Source organism: Xenopus laevis, chromosome 4L (assembly GCF_017654675.1).
Source record: "Xenopus laevis strain J_2021 chromosome 4L, Xenopus_laevis_v10.1, whole genome shotgun sequence".
Taxonomy (NCBI): Eukaryota; Metazoa; Chordata; class Amphibia; order Anura; family Pipidae; genus Xenopus; species Xenopus laevis.
The window spans coordinates 57,108,366-57,129,164 of NC_054377.1; the positions used below are offsets into that span (position 1 = coordinate 57,108,366).

At 36.4% G+C, this 20,799-nt stretch overlaps 1 protein-coding gene across 1 annotated transcript in view; it reads right to left on the reverse strand.

The window, feature by feature from the left end:
* Positions 1–20,799, reverse strand: part of cdh13.L (cadherin 13 L homeolog) — a 523,301-nt gene that overhangs the window by 40,171 nt on the left and 462,331 nt on the right.

The window sequence follows — 20,799 nt, forward strand, 5'->3', positions numbered from 1 at the left end:
GGAAAACAGTGGAGGTCAGCAGTGAACAAATGCCTGTGTTTGACTGCAACTGGTATTGATGTAAATTAAATGGAATTTATTGTGATACTAAACGCTATAGTTAGTATAGATATGGGTATTATATATATATATATATATATATATATATATATATATATATATATATATATATATATATATATATATATATTATATATATATATATATATATATATATATATATATATATATATATATATATATTATATATATATCCTATATTATATATATATCCTATATATATATATATCCTATATATATATATATATCCTATATATATATATATATGCCGATATATATATAATCCTAATACCCATTATATATTCCTATAGATATATACATATCCCTTATATATATATATAATACCCTATATAGTATATTATATACATACCCTATAGATATATAATATATATATACATACCATAATTATATATATATATATATACCATATATATATATATACATCCATTATTAATACCATATATATTATATATATATTATATACCCATATATATATATAATATATATATCATATATATATATACTATACCCTATAGTATATATATATATATATATATATATATATATATATAATATATATATATATATATTATATATATGTAATATATATACTTATAGTATATATTATATATAATATATATATATATATATATATATATATATATATAATTAATATATATATATGCTAGGTCACATTGGAGGAGGTGAACTTGATGGACTTTGTCTTTTTTCAACCCAATTTAACTATGTAAGAATTAGGCTATAAATGTTGTACAGTATGTTTTGGGCTTCTGTACCAGCCCAAGGCAACCACAACCCTTTAGCAGTAAAGATCTGTGTCTCCAAAGATGCCCCAGTAGCTCCCCATCTTCTTTTATGCTGATTCACTGCACATGCTTTGTGCTGCTGTTGGTTGCTGGCCAAAAATTACTGAAAAAATTGATAGAAAACCAAAATTGATTCCCAATTAGAAGTGCTTTATGTTTGATTATTCAACATCAAGTAAGAAGAATTATCTTATTATATCAGACAAAAAGGTAACACAAGCTGTTTTAAATCCTGCTGTAGCTCAAAGAAAATAGATCAGACAACCAGGCAGAAACCCAGAAAAACATGGTGTCACATTCCCGAACATTCCTTCTGCCAGGCACATTGAATATGAGGAAACTGAAAAGTTGGAATAAAAGAAATAGAGGAAAATAATGAAGCATATTGAGTTCACCAGCAATAAGAAATCATGCCAGTGTATAACCAATAAAGATTTGCCAATTTCTTTTGTAATTTTCTCCTGAGAGAGGTCCAGATCAAATGTCCTGTATGTTTCACGGCTGTACGTTGGGTTGCAAAAAGGAAAGAAAAGGAAACTGGCCACCCGGGAAGGTAGAATAAAAGTAAAGCTATTTTAGACAATCTGGGAGTAATCAGTTCAGTGCCCCAGTTTAACGTCTATCAAGACGGTAGGAAAATGCAGTTACAATAAAGCAATAAAAAGTGAGCTTTTTTAAGAAATATGTGTGAACAGTGAATGCATCTCATCAGGAACAGAACAATGAGAACAATATCTCGGATAAAAGGTAATGGTATATAAAAGACAGGCGGAAAATCTCATGTCAGCTACCATATCAGCAGATTCTTTTTTAAATCTTTTTCGGTGTTCTGTAGCAAAAGGTGGATTACTGATATGGCTGTCTCGGAAAATAATAATTTGTGCCTTTTTGCTCTGTTAAACCGTGAGTTTATCCATTCTTCACATATCCTGATGATACAGTTATCTTGTCATGAAAGAACAATAAAAAACACACACAGAAATGAAAAGCAATAGGCAATTATGTATTCTAACTTCATCCTCCTTAACAGAGATAAAATACAGCGGAAACAATGCAAAACATTTCCCTTGTCAAATTCAGATTCTGACACTAAGAAATTGAAATGCTGGAAGTATCCTTATTTGTAAAATGTACAGCTTGTTTGCTTTGTCACGGATTGTCCTTATGACATGGCTAGAAAATTGTTTACAATTGTGCACTGTCAATCACATATAAAGAGACTAGCATAGAAAAAAAAAAGAAAATGTGTGTTTTCCAGGCAAACATTAGTAATAACAGCCAGGTACTGTCATCGACTTTCTAATTCTCTTGGTAATTTAATTTGTAGAATCTCTTTTATGCCACTGTGCATAAAAGATTGAATGTATAGGAAAGAAAAGCTGTGCTAAATGTTAGATGCTGGATATAATATCATGGTACCGAGGAGAGGGCTGCCAAGCATTCCTCAACAACCAACAGATAAAACTTAGGTTATAAGTAGTATACAAGTTGTAAGTAAAATGAAAAGCAATAACTCCAGCAGCACTCCGATATGTGAATCAAAGGTTATTTATTCATGCCATTAGCAGAGCTTGATAAAGGGCTGGAATAGCCCGAAACGTCGCTCTGCTAATAGCATGAATAAATAACCTTTGATTCACATATCGGAGTGCTGCTGGAGTTATTGCTTTTCATTTGAATTTTTCCTCGGGCAGAGAGGAACACAGCTGTGCACCCGACGCTGCAAAAGGTGATTCTGTGTAAGTGTGGCACCTTACTGATGTGATTTGAATACAAGTTGTAAGTAGGAACCAACTGTACATATGTGTAGGGGAGAAGAGAAATCCTTCCCCTGCTTTCTGTCTGTGACATCATTCAGCCCAATAACAGGCTGGAGAGCGACCTGATTGGCTGGAGACCGCAGTGCATCCTGGGAGGAGAGGGTGTGCCAGACTGTGAAGCTGTGTGTGTAGGCCCTGCTGGATCTGTGTGTGTAGGCCGTGTGATTGAGTCTAACATGTGCTGTGGAGAAAGGATCAAAAGGAAGCAAAGTCCTGTGAGGTCTGCAGGAGTGCAGAAAGAGGCTGTCTGACCCTGCCATGCTGCTAAAGCTTCAGAGGAGGAAAGTGCCATTGGTGAGAGTGATTCTGGAGAAGAGTTACTTGTGATTCCAATGTGATCTGCCTCTGAGAGAAATCGCTAAGTAAATCCCTTGAAAAGAGGATTTGCCACAGGAAGACAGGCCTTGTGTAATTTTGCCTGCTACGTGGGAAGCTGCTATTTTCCAAGGGAAAAGGTACTCTGGGGAAAGGTAGCGCTACCGGGGGAATAAGAGCTCTGGGGAAAGGGACATTGCATTTTGAACTGTGTGCTTTTTAACCCTTCCAGACAAGTGGGACTGTGATATTATACGAACTGTGTTTGAACAGATAGTTAAAACCTAATAGGGATTTAGGTAGTGTCCCTTATATTCCCATACAGGCGTGACTTTTGTATTAGTTACTACTTTACAGTTTATATAAAGTTAAATATTGTTATCTGCAAAGAGTGTGTGTTTATTATTTCCTAGGGGATTCCTCTGAGGTAAGTTCCTCAGTGCTCCCTAGGTGGAGGCACTGCGCTGTGATTCCTAGTTCCCAGTACTTTTCGACTTGCAAAAGGGACTCAGGGCCCCTGAATTGCCAAAGAAGCTATTATTTAAAGGGACAGTAACCAAATAAGCGTTACATATGTATACTAGAAAACTCACATTTTTAGAGGAAAAAAAATTTAAATTTTCCATATTTGTTATACCCAGATGCTGCAAAAAAATTAAAATCCGCCATCTCAAACCTGTTGAGGTCCTGTAAAAGTCAACGGGAGATGCACCTATCTTAATTTAAAGAGTTTGTGGGCTGCGCTGAGTTTAGCCTGAAAGTCTCACTTTTTTTTGGGACAAAAACTCAAAACAGAGTGATTCAGGAAAAAAAAGAAAAATTTGATCAAATCAGCAAAAAGTTTTTGTGCAATCCGATTAAATCGAGTTTTTTATTAATAAATAAGCTAAAATCGGCATGGGGGTTTGGTCGTGTTTTTTTTCAATAAGATATGAGATTTAGTAAATAACCTCCTTTATGTTCATGCTGTGCTTTACTTGTAGATACATTCCCTAGTTTAAATTAAAAAAAAAAAATAACCTACTTTGCAATTAAAATAAAACTACAGAAAATAACCAAAAATGACTAGAGAGCTCAATGTCAGGTGCAACTTTGTGAATACGGCAAAGGTACTAACACTTACAAATAGAGGTACACTCCTTACAAATAGGCCAATACACAGTATAAGTTACATAGTTACATAGTTAAATCGGGTTGAAAAAAGACAAAAGTCCATCAAGTTCAACCCTTCCGAATGAAAACCCAGCATCCATACACACACCCATCCATACTTTTACATAAATTCTATATACCCATACCTATACTAACTATAGAGCTTAGTATCACAATAGCCTTTGATATTATGTCTGTCCAAAAAATCATCCAAGCCATTCTTAAAGGCATTAACTGAATCAGCCATCACAACATCACCCGGCAGTGCATTCCACAACCTCACTGTCCTGACTGTGAAGAACCCCCTACGTTGCTTCAAATTAAAGTTCTTTTCTTCTAGTCTAAAGGGGTGGCCTCTGGTACGGTGATAAACTTTATGGGTAAAAAGGTCCCCTGCTTTTTGTCTAAAATGTCATCTAATGTGTAATCATGTCCCCTCGCTAGTGTCTTTTTTCCAGAGAAAATAAACCCAGACTTGACAGTCTACCCTCATAATTGAAGTATTCCATCCCTCTAACCAGTTTATTTGCACGTCTCTGCACTCTCTCCAGCTCATTTATATCCCTCTTAAGGACTGGAGCCCAAAACTGCACTGCTTTAAAAAATTGCACACAAGGGGGCAAATTCACTAAGCGTCGAAGCGCCGAACGCTAGCGTTACTTCGCTAGCATTTGTCATTTTCGTTACTGTGCAAATTCACTAACGAACGCTGGCGTAGTTTTGCTAGTGTTACTTCGCACCCTTACACCTGGCGAAGTTTCGCTAGCGACGTAACTACGCAAATTCACTAATGCGCGCAGTGTACTGAACGCTACCTTTTACGCTAGACTTCCTTCGCCACCTCAGACCTGGCGAAGCGCAATAGAGTAGATAGGGATTGTTTCAAAAAAAGGCAACATTTTTTCTAAGTCCCAAAACACGCTGGCGTGTTTTCTACATTATGGGTGATAGGCTGAAAAAGATCTAAAAATTTTTTGGGGCTCATGGCAACTTACCTAGACAGTGGGCACATGTGTAGGGCAAAATAAAATTTTTATTTGATGATTTGAAGGTTTTCTAGGCATTTGTAGTGCTGATACGTATTCCTCCATTGAAATTTGAATTTGGCGCCCTATGCAAATTAGCCTTCGCTAGCGTAACTTCGATTTACTTAGCGAATCAACGCTAGTGCAACTTCGCAACCTTACGCTACCCCTGTGCGCAACTTCGGATTTTAGTGAATTTGCGAAGCGCTGGCGAAACTACGCCTGGCGAAGTGCGGCGAAGCGCGGCAAAGTTGCGCCTGGCGAAACTATGATTGTTAGTGAATTTGCCCCTAGGTGCCAAGTACAGGCCACAAGTACACAAAGCAATGGTTAAATAAAGACCCTTCTTAAAATGTTACTTCCATGGTTTTCTTAGCCAGTTGGGTCTATGTTTATGACCTCACCTAGTTGCACACCCACTTTCAGACTGGGCTGGCAGGACACTGGGAAAAAACCCAGTGGGCCCAACCTTCATGGGCCCCTCTTCCCAAACAAAATAAAGTATTGGAAGTACATTGTTAATGTGCATGCACAATCAGGGGTGGGGTGTGTTAAGAGCAGTGCAAGGTTTACCACCAGGAGAAAGGCCTTTGAGTTCCTATAAAGGGTCCTTGATCCTTGAATCCCAGTCCTGGTGGGCACTGACACACCAGTCCAACCCTGTATACACCAGTTGGTATTATTGACCCTGTATGAATCAACATGTATGCACACAATGGCTAAAAAAAAATAGTGCCCCAACTTATGCATGATTTATCAACATGGTATCTCGTTTTTATATTTGTTGCAGTACCCACTATTTTGTAGCTGTTGTCTATTATGCTTTATTGTAAAGTGAAAAAAATGGCTTATACAAATAGGTCTTATAAAAGAGTATACATTTATAATGTTAATAGAAGTAGTTAATATGTGCAATATTTGTGTTGCCTCACCTGTCTATTAAAAGCTACTTTATAGTCCATACTTGCAACTTAAAAGCTGTGAAAGACAATTCTTTAAACCCCTTAATTATTTTCAATACACCAATCTGGGTAAGCACAGTTCTGATCCTTATTGCCAGATGACCTGAGATAAAAGATGATGGGGAATTGCAGAAGTAAAACATTCTTATGGGCCCATGAAAAGTTACTGGCAGGAAAATGGTTATGCTAATTCTATGGAAGTCAATGTAAATGAAATGATACAGATAACAACATATAACTGATCAGAGAAGATTTTAAAGCACCCTTCATTGTGCTGATCAGCAGAACACATTATTCTAGTCATCTGACTTAAAGAAAAGAAGATTGAGTGCATACACCAATGTCGTATGCTAGACAATGCTGTAGAAGAGCTGGTTATCCTTATCAATAAAGACCAAAGTCAGATCGTTGTTGATAGCACCTATTATTTGCAGCTTGGCTGAAATGGAAAAGAAAAAGATTGGAATTCATTTTAGAAAGGCAGCCATTATTGCTTAGGAACTGATGTCCCCTGCGTCTTTAGTAACAGGCGCCTGTGTACTACACAGATCTGACAACCTTAGTCATCTTTGAATTTCTAAACATTTGTAAATATGAATAAATATGCTATATGACCCTGCTCTATTTCATTAAGTTTGCAAATAATTTTTGTTGCTAAAAACTGGATACACAATCCTTTCGTCATTTGTCTGATCAGTACGTTCAGTGAATCCTCAAGAGTGCTAATAAACTTTTTGTATTATTTGATAATTTCATTATTATCTGACCCCAAAACACACAGATTAGCCCTTATATATGGAAATATGAAAACAGATGTACAGCATAGTAGTAGTATAAAAAAATCTTATGTAGCATGCTTGGAACAGTTTTGTCACATGACACAACCCAAAACAAAGGTGGCACTCAAGGAACTGGCCTCTCCCTGCTTTTCTGCATATCACAGCCCCTTTTCACTAAGCAAGGACACCCCCAGGTGTCACACATTAAAATACTCTTAATGAAAGCGCAGATCTATAGATGAAGCCAATTTCAAATATAAATGGTGTACAACAGGCTATAGTCATATGTCTTCAGTAAGCACATACTAAAAACTATATGTGAAAACAAAAAAAAAATTGAAACACAAAAGTTTGAAATTGCATATAAATCAAGTAAAGCAGGTATGGTATTAAATCATAATGCCTACTATTGACTCCTTATAAGAACAGTATTCCTTTGGATATATTACTGTGCTGCATTTTCAGTCCAAAGGTAAACTTGGAGTAAAAGTAATTTTTTTCCACAAATGCAAATACAGTAGAACCCCCATTTTACGTTTTTTAGGGGACCAGGAATAATTATGTAAAATCTGGGAAAATGTAAAATAAGAGAAATGTGTTAAAGTAACTTTTTCTTCAAGTACTGAAAGGATATAAGCACAGGAGTCTGTTTTACTTTGAGACAATATTAACTGTGTTAATAACAAGGGTTAAGCATTGCAGCATTCATTGTCACATACACAACTTAAAGCAATAAGTGATTGGTGCAGGACTGTATAAGGGGCAGACTAATTGGAATTGACCATTTACAGGCAGAATCATGGCAAAATATACATCTGGTTAGTATTTTAAACCTCTTTATTTTTCAAACAACATTCATAGATGGAAAAAAAGCTGTTTTTAGGTATATCAAGACAAGATTTTGATCCGGGAAACCATTATTTAAAATCAGGGAAATGCACCCATTGAAATAAATTATAAATTGGTGGGACCACAAATAAAAAATTAAAAATGTGGGGAAACTTAAAATCAGGGGACTTAAAATCTAGGTTTCACTGTATGTTTCTACGTATTTACTAGAGTTGGGGAGGAAATATTTTTATTTCGCATGTGACTAACTACAGTATAACACTGAGCATTTTTCAAACTTTTTATAATATCAGCTTTTGCCAGGCCACAAAAGCTTGGACCTAGAGTGGTAAAAATCTGGGGTATTCCACTAGCTGCATCTCGACTGGGGCAACCCCACTGTAGGAAGAGCAGCGACAGCAGCAGGGTTGAGATAGTGTACGAGAGTGTGGACCTCGGGGGGACATCAGTGGGGAGTGGGCAGGTGGGTAATTCCGAGTAGGCATCTGCTGAGCCCCACCAATTTTTTTTTTCAGTTTCAGGGGAACCCAATGCCAACAAGTTATGCCACTGGGAAAAACAGTCATTAATTACTGTAAATTTAATAAAAATATAATTTTATTTGGTGCAATACAGGAAAAAAAAGTAAGGTTATGAAAAACGTTTCATTGTGAATGTCAGTAAAGCAAGTGCATTCCCCATTGTATGAGATTCTGCTACAGACGGCAATACAATCCCAGAAATAAGAGCTATTCTGTTACTTTATCATTTGTTTATTCAGGATCTCTTTGCAGCAATTCACAAAGCCAAGAAAATGAAACTCTGTGGTTTCACAACAGGTACCTATGTGATCCACAGACTTGCTAAATTAAAAGCACATCAATTTTGCTTAGAAAACCCATTCTACCTAGCGGTTTCTATAAAACTGTGTATAAGGCGGCAATTAATTATCCTCAGCAGAGATTCAGTGCTTTCACACTCCCAAATTCCCAAATTCTTGATGAATCTAGTCTCAGCAGATAATGAAATAATAATAAGCAGAACAACTGCAGTGTCCCCTCCCTCTATTGCACAGAACCTAGCTTCAAATGTAATTTCAACTTTCACTATAGACTAGTAAGAAAGACTGCAGATCATACTACAGCTACAATTATTCATTTATTTATGTATGTAATGTATGCCCCTTATCCAGGGGGATCATCATTTATTTCAATCACGGCTGATGTGACATAAATCTGAAAAGTTATGAAAAAATTAGACTTTTCAGTTTCACACAAAATCTTGTAACCTACAGCAACGGGAAACAAAATCCTGCTTTCCCATTTCAATTCAAACACATTTAATCATTGATGTTTTGCAATGCAAGCCTTCTCCTGCAAGTAACCAAAATGTTGCTGAATTTGAATGCCAAGCTTTGTGCATAACTAAGAGAATATTTTCCACGGGGTAGAAATAAATGAGAGCTGGCAAGTAAGTGTTATGTCTGCCAGTAGGATCAATAGAACTTCAGTAGGACAGCAGGTAATACTGCCAGAAATAAGGATGAAGCCAGCAGGTAACCACTTACAGAAGCAGCGGCAGGTGTATTAATTCAGCTGTTGTCTCCTTTGTGTTTTACCGACAAGGGGGACAGCTAAAGTTCTTCAAGATGTTAGCATTTAAAGAAACTGATAGAAAATAAAATGTTGGCAACTTAATAAACGTGAAATGTATATAAAAATAGTGCCATGGTAGTTTGCAGTAACATAACAACAACAAAATATTAAACCATTGTTTTGTGTAAATACTAGATTTTATGTCCCTGTGTTGTACTTATCCTAATATGTGTATCTTTATTAATGCAAAGCAATATTAAATGAAATTGTGTGAATACAGTGTTATTGTAATAGGTAATCTCCTGTTAGGACTCTCAGGGTTTCAAACCCTGGCCTGCATGGTAGTCTAATTGTGTATTTTTCTGCTGAGCCACTGACTGCCCATATAGCCTTTTGCTACCTCTGCTATTCTCTTTGTCTCCACATCTAATCTCGTTAAGGCCAGGTGTCAGTAATCATCAAGGCCCTATATAAGCCAGAGCCTTCCTGTCAGTTATTGCTGGATCATTGACTCATATCTGTGTGCTAGCCCCATATGCCTGTGTTCCTGATTTACCCTGTTCCTGCTTGTTCTTCAGTCCTGGTAGTCCTTTGACCCTGCTACCCACCCTTTATCTGATCTCCTGGTTTTGACCCATGGCCTGTTCCATGGACTTCTATTGCCTGCCTGCTGCCCACCTGTTTACACAGACTTGCTTCAGCTTGCAGCCTGCCCTCCCAATCTCTGGTTTGTTATACAGGGTTTGTTATACAGACTTATATTCAAATTATATTCTCTATTCTCATTTGTCTGTTCAAGTTTCCAAATAAACGACGTTCTGAGCACATTTCCATATTCTGGTTCTTCTAACACCAAACATGGAGTCACCGTGTTACCAAGCACTTAGGCTCCCACCTGCCAGCCACTCACCTGTGGCCCAGCATGCCACCTCCATTCATTAATGATGTCCTTCCATAGCCAAACAAATGCTCTAGAACATTGCCCTCATCTCTCTCTCCCAAACTTAAACATTACAAACATATCAAAGACAGTGGTAAAGTGGTATATTCTTCTTAAGATTCATTAACTTGATCTAGCAGGACTTGGGTTATTATGCAGGATACCTGCCAATACCATTACTCTTTTTAGTTTCTAAAAGCCTATGTATGAGTTACCATTTTTATGTGAAAAGAAAAAATACAGGTATTCATTACTTTGTCTAATGAATATAACAGCAAGATAACAGCTAGCTGCAGAAGCAACCCTGAGTAGGAGAGAAGTGTATGATGATTTTATAAACACATCCTGCAGATACATTCTATCTATCTATCTATCTATCTATCTATCTATCTATCTATCATTTGAAGAGATCACACTCACAGGTCTTAAAGTGAAAATAAAAAATGTTTATTATAAAGGATGTCTAACGTTTCGGCTGCAACAACAGCCTTTGTCAAAGTGTTGTTGTGTTGCAACTGTTGTTGCAGCCGAAACATTACACAATTTCTATTTAAGCACAGTGTGGATTGCACCCAGGCGCCATTGTTTGGATTTCTCTAACAAATACCAGAGTGCAAGCCTGGATGTAAGCTGCTATCAGCATTCACTTGGCATTATGGCAATATGGCATTTTGGCATCTCTTTCACAGGCTACTTATCAAGCAGAAATGTAATAAACCTAGTGTATTCCATAGACGTGCATCAAATGGACATTTCCTTTACATAATGATGTTTAAATGATGACAAAGAATAAAAGCAAGACTAAAATAAGAGCAAGCAGATATAATTAGAATAATATAGGTGTCTCTCTAAGGACGAAGATAACTGCTGAACCCATGATGATATAGTTTCAACTCTCAATTGAAAATATGCTAAACAATGCCTTCCCTACATATATTAGTCTTCAGACAGTTGCTATGCAGAAAGATGTATGTTAGATGAAACTGAAATGTATTCAATGCAATTGCTAGCTCTCAAAGAAAAAAAGCCCTCAACTACACTAAATACAGTACATGTTTATATCATAAACTCGGTGGGGACAGTTTATGGGAATAGGGAAAAGTCTTATCTTGCTCAGACTTTGTGCAAAAAATTGAGCACCAGGGAAGCCAGTATTCAAAAGTTATTAAATAATCATTAAAAATCACAGCAGAATGCCACACGTTTTGTGGCTCCCCGACACTTCATCAGAATCTGTCGGCAGCCTACCTCCACCTTCCTTAAATGTGTACAGCCCCACCCATAAACACATTAACTCTATAAGGTGATCCCTATCATAACCCATTAATAGGTGGTGCAACAAATATCAATATCAAATGACATGAGAAAATTACATTTTGAAATATCCTTTCAAATTGCACATGGTCCCATGCATAAGTGGTACAGCAAACCTAGTATCCGATGACATAGGAGAGTTACAGATTAAATTGTCCTTTCAAATTGAAACATTGTTGACACATCCTCTCAGTTCTCTCTTATCTTGCTCAGTCTTGTCAGATATTGTGCAGCCACTGTCACTGTCAATGTCTCTTTTACCAGTAGGAATTGGAGTTTCCTCTCTTCTTCTATGGAATTGAAGTCTTTGATGTGGTGGGAGAATCTCAGGTGGGTGTCCCTCAGTGCTGAGAATCTGGGGCACTGTAGCAGGAAGAGGGCCTCATCTTCTTCCTGGTCACATCACTGTCAGTCTATTCTCAGTCTGTGCCATCCAAGTTCAATCTCCAAGCTGTGTGCACTCAGTCTGTACATGCTCAGGATGTATTTGGGGTTCTGTAGCCTTTTCAGGTATGGGGCCAGTCTATATACCCTCCCCAGTGATTGGAAGATGGAAAGTTTCTGTAAACTGGATATCTCAATCCTCCAATCACATACATATTGCTCTTTATATTTCTTTATTATTTGTATTATTATTAATCATGAAAATTGCCATTTTAAAAACATAAGGACAGCCCCCTCGGACCCTAGGACTCACGGTGCACAAAAAAACCAAACATGTTAGGTCACATGAGCCAATTAACAGACAGAGTTGTGTCTTTTGCTTCCACACTTCTTCCTGTTACAGTTAGAATTGTAGTATTTCTGGTCAGGTGATCTCTGAGGCAGCACACAGACCATCACGAAATGGTGGTTCAAGGTAAGATGTAAAAGGGCAATATTTACTTAAATATACAGTATATCAGTTTGGTAAGATTATTTAATATGCCACTTAATTTAATATAAACAATATGTTGCTTAAGTATTAATTTTGGGGGTGTAGTTTTCCTTTAATAGGATAATGTGAGAATGTAGTGGTTTGGGGGGGGGGGGCAGAGTGTAGCTGTATGTGGTGCTGCCTTCCAGAATGTTATTTGGGGTTTGTTGCAGTTATGATGGATGATGGTTGCATTTTTCTCTGTTTGGTTTGTGGAGGATTCTGCTAATTGTTTAGTATTCCAGAGGTTTTGGCTTTCATTGCTTTTTGATGATTAGCTGTTGGGTGGCAGCTGGGCACTGTGTCTTCAGGCTTCTTTTTTGAAAGCTTTTTGGGACACTGTTTTTTAAGTTTTGTTATCTCCTCCTTGAGATGGGCATTTTCCTGCTGGAGCTGTTGCAAAGAGGCCATGAGGCCAAACATCTCCAGCATACCAATAATACCTCAACCTGTCCGGTTACTATATACCAAAGTATTGCCTAATCTGTTTTAGACACAATTGCATTAAAAGGAAAGGGGGAGGCAAACAGTTCAATAAACAAAAATAAGGAGAATTTATTATGCAAAGTTTGTTATATAACTTAAAACTCTTCAATCCTACTGGAAGAATAGACAGAACATATTTTAAGTACATTCAAGTATCTTCAATAACATTCAAGGCATCGGCTTGTGTTTGTTTTTTTCAAGACACAGTAAGGCAAAAAATATTTGTTTAGCTTTCTGATGAAATGCCTGTTTTACTATATGCCCCATGCATCTTCAGTTAATCTAGTGGAATTATCAACATATTCATTGCTGGAATTCCATTTAGGAATAACACCCAAAAGAGAAGCTTTCAAATGGAAACCAAAACCAAGGAGGATCAGCAGGAGACAAAATAATAATACGGTCTACCTCCTAAGCATTGACTAAGTCAACATTATTTAACAGTTAAATGTTACTAACTGCATAATTTAAGGTTCCAGGGTCCACCTGCAAACACAATTTTGCCCCCTCCCCCCTGTATTATGTTACTCTTTTACAGGGTCAGATTAGGCCAGCGGGACACCAGGTAAAAACCCGATGGACCACTCTGACCCAGACCTGCACCCGTCTGAGATCTGCCCCTGGTGCACATGCCACGGGGCATCGGACCCTCCAGTCTGACTCTGCTGTTCTACCTTCCCAACCACCAGTATGTTCCAATGGCATGGGTGCAGACAGTAGGGAGGGGTCTGCTGATGCCAAGTTATGCTTCTGGTTGTTATTAACATTGCATAAACTACAAATAAAGTAATATAAAAGCTAATATAAAATACATCTAACAATGAAAGATCTTTTATATAAAATCAGATTTTATATATATATATATATATATATAAACACAAGTATATATATATATATATATATATATATATATATATATATATATATATATATATATATATATATATCTTTTTCCAATAAAAGTGTATTAATTCTGTACCTGCGTATGAATTGAAGTTTTAATGTCGTGAGATTGGAATTTTTGATGTTTACATTCAATATTCTTATTTTCCATCACTAATCTGACCAGACAACTTTCTTAGCAAAAATTCCTATCTTTGTTTATTTGTTCTTTATTTCCTGGCAAATGCATTTATCCTTGATGAAACTGAGCTCAGCTGCACATTAATGATAGGCCATTTTACAAACATCATGCTGGCACTTAACTCCCTACTGATAAGGTTTATTTCAGTGATATATTGATCATTGTCTCTCAAGCAACTGCAGCATGTATTATATGACATTGCAGAAGTGACCCACTACCAGTGTGTCCTCCAATTTATTAAAGGACATGTGATCAAAAACTTTTCTTTTGTGCACAGCTGGGGGAGCGGGTTCCTAGCATGCAATGAATTATGTGTGTACTAAATTATGAGCAGAGAAATGCCCTTAAAACATTAAACATTAAAGGGAAAACAGAACAGTCATTCGAGAACATTTACATTAATAACTTTCAAGGGTTTACGTCCCTTTAAAATAACACACAGAGAAGAAAATACATTTTTGGTGCGGAACAATCCTGAGTTGTATTATTATTACTCTACATCAGCATTTATTAAAATGCTCCACATTGACACAAACTGCCGAGGAATATCAAAGAGAGAGAATGAACTAGTCATTGGGTTGATTATTTGAATATTTTCTTTCCTATTTTACAGTATCTTCTGGAATAAGTAAGAGATTTAAAATAAATCTGAGGTTTCCACATAATAAGTGGCACTAATCTCTTACTGCCATTAGCATTTCCGGAATTATCCGAGCTGATAAAATGGCAAAAGCCTTGTGTCTGAAAAATTACATGCCATCAGGGTCCTTTAGAAAAAATATCTAAATAATGGCTCATTTACCATAAGTAGGTGCAGATCCAGGTAAAAATATGTGAAGATCATACACATTGCACTTGAAGCCTTAGGGTTTTTTTTATCAAAGTCTTAATTTGTCTCAATATTTTCTGCTACAAACTCTGATCAAATCCGCACGGGTTTTTTACGCTTATTTATTATTACATTTTCCCGAAAATAGCATTTTTATTTTCATCAGATTTTCAAGATTTTTTTCGGATTTACCATCTGATTTTCATGATTTCTTCGGATTTTTCACCTGAAAACTCAGATTTCTTATGCTTTTTGCCCGAAAACTTTGTGGTATTGCACGAAACCCAGCGCGCATCAAAAAATCAATTGTACTTCTCCCATTGACTTACAGTTCAGGTATAGGATCCCTTATCTGGAAACCCAATATCCAGAAAGCTCCGAATTACGGAATGGCTGTCTCCCACAGACTCCATTTTATCCAAATAATCCAAATGTTTAAAAATGATTTCCTTTTTCTCTATAATAATAAAACAGTAGCTTGTACTTGATCCCAACTAAGATATAATTAATCCTTATTGGAAGCAAAACCAGACTATTGGGTTTATTTAATGTTTAAATTAATTTCTAGTAGACTTAAGGCATGAAGACCCAAATTACAGAAAGATCCATTATCCGGAAAACCCCAGGTCCCGAGCATTCTGGATAACAGGTCCCATACCTGTATATGCAACCTCGACAGGTCTGAGATGCCGGTAGTAAATAACCCCCTTAGAGTCTGCACCATTTAGCCAACATTAGTACATACGGCAGACAGTGTACAATGCACAATAACAAGGTATTCTAGCAGTCTTTTCTGCAGTATTTAAATACAGGTACTGGTTTAATGCTGGGCAGCTGTAGGTATCTGGGTGGAACATACCTACATACGTATATGCGTTGAATAGAAAGTAAAACCACCCCTTGAATGCTTGCCTTGACCTGGCATTGAGTAATTGATTCCCTTTGTATGATAAAAAGGGGTTGCTCACCTTTCAGTTAACTTTAAGGGTCAGATTTAGCAAGGGTCAAAGTGAAAATTCTAAGCAAAATAAAATCAAATTTCGAGCTATTTTTTATGTAGTTCAACTAGGGAATAGTCCAAATTCAATTCGAATTTAAAAATAAATTCGAAGATTCAAATATCGAAATTTATTATGTACTGTCTCTAAAAGTTTGACTTTGACCATTCGCCATTTTAAACCTGCCAAATTGCTGTTTTAGCCAATGGGGGACCTCCTAGAACCTATTTGGAGTCAATTGGTGAACTTTAAAAAAGTTTTTTTTTTTTTTTTTAAATACTTCGAATCGAATTCGATCAAATATGATCTTACTTTGATTCGAACAATCAAATACAGCCTATTCACCCTCTGAAAAAAAACTTTGATTTTTTTTTAATACATTTCTTTTTTATTCGAATTTCGAAGTTATGGGAGTTCAAAAAAACTTCCATTACTTCAAAATTCGACCCTTGATAAATCTGCCCCCTACGTATGATGTAAGTGACAAATTACATTTGGTTTTCTTTTTTTATTATTTGTGGGTTTTGAGTTATTTAGCTTTTTTATCAGCAGCTCTCCAGATTTCAGTTTAAGCAATCTGGTTGCTAGGGTCCCCATTATCCTAGCACCCATGCATTCATCTGAATAAGAGACTGAAATTTGAATAGGAGAGAGTCTGAATAGAAAGATGCGTAATTAAATGTAGCAGTAACAATACATTTGTAGCTTTACAGAACGTTTTTTTTGAATGGGGTCAGTGACCCCCACTGGAAAAGCTGGGAAGAGTCAGAAGAAGGCGGTAAATAATTCAGTAAATAATTCAGTAACTATAAAAATAAATAAATAACGATAACAGTTGAAAAGATGGCTATTTTATAGCATACTAAAAGTTAAAAGATTTAAATTTTAACTTAAATTTCCTTTACCTTTATCTCTGTAATAATACAACTGTACCTTGTACTTGATATTAACTAAGATATAATTCAGCCTTATTGGAAGTAAAATAATCTTATTGTCTATTTAATGTTTTTACCAGACTTAAGCTATGGAGATCCAAATTACCAAAATACCCCTTATCCTGAAAACTCCAGGTCCTGAGCATTCTGGATAAGAGATCCCATACCTGTATAAGTAATAACCTATTTGTGCTGATTTGTTCACACATTTGCACGTCACTCTCTTTGTGAATTAGCCTTTTAATGTACAGACAGAAAAATACCTACATTTGAATGCCATGAATGACAACCAAAGGTCAGAATGGATTAATACTGCTGCAGTCATTAAAATAAATGCACTAATGGCACATGCTAGCCCATCTTAACAAAAGCGAGTATTCATGTTATTACATTAAAAGCACTAACTTTTATAAATGCTCTACATCAATGACATATTTTCAGACATGATAAATAAATGTATAGTGGGTCAAATAGGTTAGAAAGAAATGTCTTTTTTTTTTTTTTTACAAGTCATACAAGTTAAAATACAACCTTTTTTATGCTTCTAACCTTTTTTTGTAAAACTTTTCTTTTATGCAATCAATGCATTTAACAAATGAGACTCTTTAAATAGAGTTAAACATCAAGGGATTTTACAAAGACAACAAGTTATATATATATATATATACTGTACCTTTGTATGTGGTCACATGCCTGAAGAATGCTTATACAGAAAGTTATTTCCAGCCAAGGATGGTTTTTTTCACTTTTGCCTTTGAAAGTACTGATTCACTTAATATGACACTTTTTACATTTTTACTTCCCAGTGGAGCAGTATGGTGCCTTTAACCCATACGTAAATATAGCCAAATTCAACAGGTTCAGTTAACGTGATCTATGACCATATGTTTTACTCATCATTTATATTAAAATATACAAATGAACCACTATTTATAAAATTATATTATATTATATAACTATTTATAAATTATTATATGTGTATAATATATATACATCACACAATACAACACTATAACATCTTATAGCCAAGCCTTATGATCCTACTTTTGGCATCAGCATCAGGTCCCTGAGTATCCTTATTTCCCTCAGTCAGTTATGAATTTGCAGGTCCTGAAACTTATTGGAGCAGCAATTATCCTATGATAAAGCCAATACCCTGTATATTAGTCACTGCCACAGCACTTAGAATCCTTTAATCAATATGGGATACAGAGAAGGACTATACTCCTGCATAAATGTACATTTGTAGACTTAAAGTGGATGTATGGTCAACATTTTTAATCCCCCTTTGGTTTCGGGGAGTGAAAAGAAGGATTTTTGCCGTTTTTTAGCTGCTCATACATATCCCCTACATACCTGATCATGCTGCTGCAATGTGCAAAACTTTCACGGCCCATGGATGTCTCTTGTTCTTGGCCCGCCTGCCTCTTCTGCTAGTCCAGCCCACCTACCAATGAAAAACGAGTAGGCAGTGATGTGAGACACATCAAGCAGGCGTCTGCAAACAAGACTGCCTACTCGTTTTTCATTGGTAGGTGGGTGGGACTAGCAGAAGAGGCAGGCGGGCCAAGAAGAAGCAGGTATGTGGGTGATATGATTATTTGCAATTTGAAAAATCCTTCTATTCACTCCCCAAAGCCAAATGGGATTAATTAAATGTTGACCATACATCCTCTTTCATATACTTTGCAGCTGCAATTAGAGTAAATGCGAGGCAAGATCCCAGACCTTGGGGCACTGCTTTGCCAGAGACTGAGGAGACATTTACCTGCAGAATATATGTTTAGGTTCATTGGTAAATTTTGTAAGGCTTTCTTCTATCACTGCCTCTGTCCTCTCCTCACCCATGTGCAATGCAACCAGATGCATGTGCGGACTAAACAACAACAACTCGTTCTTTAAAAGATCCATCTAGCTAGGACCTGTTAAACTTGATTTAACAGGTGGGACACATCTGGCATCAGCATTTTTATAAATGTATTTATATCATTTTCATTTGAAAAAAAGGGTCATCCACATTCCAACGTAAATGCACAAAGGAAAGCAGAAGAGGGTTTGATTTTTTTTGTCTCTCCTGGGTTCAACAGAGAGGAAGTATTTGTAGTCATTTCAAATTACCATGAAATTGTCTGCCTTTCAGCCCTCTTTAAGACACTGCAGTGTTTCTTTATGATCCTAAAATGCCTAACGAAAGGCAAAGATTTCTTGCAGTAACGTAGGTAAATGATCTGAAACCCATTACCCAAAAAGAACACAAATACAGCAATAGTATATAATATCAAGTTATGACTGATTTGCTTTTTTCTGTAATTATAAGACTAACTCTGGTAACATTCATGCTGATGGCAAATTTATTTGGGATCTTTTTGATGCTTAATTTTTTGCTAAAAAGGGTTGTTCACCTTTGAACTAATTTTTAGTATTATGTAGAGAGTGATATTCTAAGACAATCTGCAATTGGTCTATTATTTGTGCTTTTTGAGCTATTAAACTTTTTATTCAGCAGGTCTCCAGTTTGCAATTTCAGCAATCTGATTGCTAGGGTCTAAATTACCCTAGCAATCATGCCTTGATTTGAATAAGAGACCGGAATATGAATAGGAGAGGGGCTCACTGTGTGTGCCATACTCTGCCTCCCCCATGCTCCCTGTGTGTGCCATACTCTACCTGTTTGTGCCCTGCTCTGCCTGCCTGTTAGCATTTTAAAATTGTTGTTAGGGGGCTATAAGTTGTTTAATCATGTGCTGGAGGGGGGGGGGGGTTACTGTGTTATCCACAGGTTGAGGATGAGGCATATGGATTTAAAAATATGTCTTAATATGAATGATTTCCCTGTAGTGAGCACCAACCATTTGGTTTTTTGGTCTGGACATGGTCTTGTGGTAACATGGGTGTGGTTTAAAGTGGGTGGGTCATCACTGGTTTCCATTATGGCCCTCCGCCATGTAGGCCAGAAATATTCTCGGCCCTCTGTACCACAAAAGTTGCACAACACTGCATTAAATGATACATTTCTTTTGTCCCTGCCGAGTAGATTCCCTGAGTTTCTTTAAAGTCAGCTGCTAATATTCCCACAGATGCTGCTGAGAAATGTATCAACTAATGTAGCAAATTGTAACAGTCTAGAATCTGCACCTGGACTTATACTTCGGTCCAAAAAAGCAATTGAAAAAATGTTTTTCAGGTGACCAATCTGAAACTGATTGAACTGAAAAAAAGTGTTTGGCATGTGAACAACCCCTTTGAGAACTGGCCATTATTTAACATAAGTTGATCTGAAGGTGAACCACCCCTTTATGGCAAAAATCAGAATTGTATATGACAGACCAGTTTTTAAAATAATACACCAGCTTTGCATTGCTTTTGTAGCACAGAACCCCAAACTCAACCTCATAACATAAATATAAGACACATTTCAGAATATATTAGCACAATACATTTTTTTTTTTTGGTAAAACATTTAAAATATTTGTGAAAAAAGAGCAGAGGAAGGGGAAAAATATGCTGCTTTTTGATATTAGGGGTCATCTGCCACCACCTAAATCTTTGATGTAATACACATTGGTAACTTTTCCACAAGCATGGACCTGTGCATACATTTTAAGACAAGAGAGTTTACAAAGCTGTCAATAGGTCTCAGAGAGTTAAACTAGCAAGGGGATACTTTATTTGTTTTATGAGTATGGCCCAGCATATTAGTTTACCGCTATTCTATTTCCGCTATGTTGCAATATGCAGTCGCACAACTCAGCGGCATGATTGCAACAGTATTATTTGTATAAATAATTAAACCATATTCTCCTCTGTAATCAGCCTGTGCAGAAGAAATTATTTTAACCTGTTTCTTTCAAGGAACTTCCCATGAGGTACAGTATAGATCTAAGTTCTTTAATTGCCATTAAATATTTCACCAATGAATCTTTCTACAAAAATG